We start from the raw sequence: 466 nt of genomic DNA, 5'->3' as shown, positions 1-466 counted from the left end.
ATAAGGAATTTTTTGATGTTTTTCATTTTGGTTTTCCCGAGTAATGGTGAGGATGCCCCCCTTTCCCCTTAAAAGAGCCAAAGAAGTAGTTTAGCCTTTGGAACCTCATGACAATTAATTTAAGTTGTTTTTAATCACTTCGGCCCGAGAGAGTTAATTGCTCCCGCATGGGGTTGGAGGTATTTCCCGACCCAGTTTCGGGGCCCGCTGTACGATGCTTGATTAACGTTAGTCGGGGTTTGTGTTTCATGCAGTCGGGGCTCTCGGCTTCCGAGTGTCTGTATATGTATATTTTAAGTTTGGGGAAAAACGTTTTTCGTGCTTTCTTTAGCCGATTATAAAACTTTCCCATAGCACTTTTTTTCCCGTTTCATCAGCTGGAAACCTAATGAATCATTATGCTTATCATGTCTTTATCTTGATCTGTCTGACCTGATTTGCTGCTTATAATTCTACTTCTTAGTTG

The sequence above is a fragment of the Penaeus monodon genome, chromosome 29 (genome assembly GCF_015228065.2).
Source record: "Penaeus monodon isolate SGIC_2016 chromosome 29, NSTDA_Pmon_1, whole genome shotgun sequence".
Classification (NCBI taxonomy): domain Eukaryota; kingdom Metazoa; phylum Arthropoda; class Malacostraca; order Decapoda; family Penaeidae; genus Penaeus; species Penaeus monodon.
Note: the sequence above shows the minus strand (reverse complement) of the source record.